The sequence below is a fragment of the Tupaia chinensis genome, unplaced genomic scaffold (assembly GCF_000334495.1).
Source record: "Tupaia chinensis unplaced genomic scaffold, TupChi_1.0 Scaffold000320_1, whole genome shotgun sequence".
Lineage (NCBI taxonomy): Eukaryota > Metazoa > Chordata > Mammalia > Scandentia > Tupaiidae > Tupaia > Tupaia belangeri.
In genome coordinates this window covers 7,998,810-8,000,625 of record NW_006159813.1, presented here as the reverse complement: position 1 = coordinate 8,000,625, position 1,816 = coordinate 7,998,810, and the positions used below count along the sequence as shown (strand labels likewise).

The window sequence follows — 1,816 nt, the reverse complement described above, 5'->3', positions numbered from 1 at the left end:
TTTTTTTTTTTTTTTTTTTTGTATTTTTTTGCTGGGAGTCAGGCCTCCATTTATTTCATCTCTAAGCCAAATTCTAAAAATCCTTCCGGCCGCGCAGAGGACCGGCCTTCCTGGATCAGGAGCTGCGTTTGCCTTCCCTTGCTGCGCCCTCTCCTCCTCTCCCCAGGGAAAGGGAGACGTCAGGCCTCAGGAAGGGGCTGGAGATGAGCCGCAGCCCAGACAGCCCCAGAATGTCCTTTTGGCGACGGTTTCTGCCCCAGGGACTTCACCTACGGTCCCCCCTTACCCGGGTTCCAAATACGGAAGCTGGACGTGCCTCGTTGCGGATCCAGGCCTCCCGGAGAAGCTCCAGCGTCGGATTACACTTGCACCCGAGGGTGGAGGGGGGACAGGGTTGGGAATTTGCCCCAAACGCCGCACAGACTCGCAGGAGAGCAAAGGGTTGGCTCCCCCGGCCCTCGGCGGCTACAAGGTCCTGCGGGCCGCGGGCAGGTAACCCTGTGCTGGTTACCTGTCTCGCCCTTGCAGCTACCGGGGCGGGGCCGGGCGTGCTCCCGGGTGGGAATAAAGACAAGGGCGGCGGGCCCAATCCGCAAAGCGCAGTTTTGTTCTTTTTGAGAAAACCAAGATTGCGGGGTTCAATCAGAAGCCGCTCGCCCCGTAGTCCGGTATGTCTTTTTTTTTTTTTCCCCCCCCAGCACCCATTCCTACCTCCGACTTCCCTCTGCTTGCAACGGGCAAACGGGGCAAGGAGGGTGTGTGTGTGTGAATGGTAACTACCTTTTGGGGGGGGTGGTCCCCCCAAATGAAGGGAAAATTTAGGACCCTCTATCCGTCAAAATGATGGAAAAGCGTTTGCAAGGAGTTAGCCTGGGTGCAGGGGATGAGGGGTAGAGGCTCAGAAAATCAAAGATCCTGAGTGAAACAGAGAGGGTTGGGGTGGAGGGAGCGTTCTCCTCTCCCACCGCTGGGGTGTGTTTTTACATGTTTTCTTAGCAGCAAGTTCTATAAACAGGTCAACCCAGCGCTGCTAGCTGGGGCAGTTTGAATCTGTCTCTGGCTTCGACTAGAGACGCTCCTCTTTCTCACTCACCCTTCCTGCAACCCAAACTCGAGGAAGTGGGGGCCCTGCCTCCCACTTCTAACCTGGAGGTTACATTTGCTTTTAAAATAATGCCCCTTGTCTTCAGACAGTAAAATATGAGTCCCCCCACCCCGCATGGCATGTTTGAGTTTGGTTTTCTGGTACCTCAAGCATTTTTTTTTGGAGGAGGGGGGCTGCTCTAATTATCCCTGAGCTGAGTGGGGGGTGGGGCAGAGGATTCTCTCTTTTCAACCTGGCCCTGCTGGGGTGCTGGGGCGCATTATTAAACCCAGACGCTCAGTCCAGGAGTTGGGGCCATGCGGAAAAGATTTACAATTAAGCCAATTGGTGCCGAAGACAGCCATCCAAAGTTTGCAGGTGTAAATAATGCCTTGAATTCCTCCTCCCCCTTTTCAAGCGTCCTCACCTTCCCCCCTCCCCACTTTCTAGGACTACGTAGAGGAAAAAGAGAAAAGACCTTGGGACAGAGTTATGATTTTGCTATTGGACAAGTTAAAATATGATGTGCATTTTCTTTTCTGTTCACGTATTCATGCCCTGAATAACCGGGACAGGCATCTGTTTCATTTCTCCATCTAGAATTTGAGAATTGTTGGAGTCAAAGAAAGGCCTTTGGCTGTAGTTACGGGGTGTGTGTGTGTGTGTGTGTGTGTGTGTGTGTGTTTCCTGGACTGGTGGAGGAGTGAAACTGATTTCTGTATAACAGGGATA

At 52.9% G+C, this 1,816-nt stretch overlaps 1 long non-coding RNA gene across 1 annotated transcript in view; it reads right to left on the bottom strand.

Annotated features, from left to right (window-relative positions):
- Positions 1-643, bottom strand: part of LOC102485457 (uncharacterized) — a 7,081-nt gene extending 6,438 nt beyond the window's left edge. The window contains exon 1 of the long non-coding RNA XR_335033.1: positions 287-643. This is a non-coding gene — a long non-coding RNA (uncharacterized LOC102485457). The remainder of the gene's footprint in view (positions 1-286) is intronic.
- Positions 644-1,816: the final 1,173 nt, after the last annotated feature.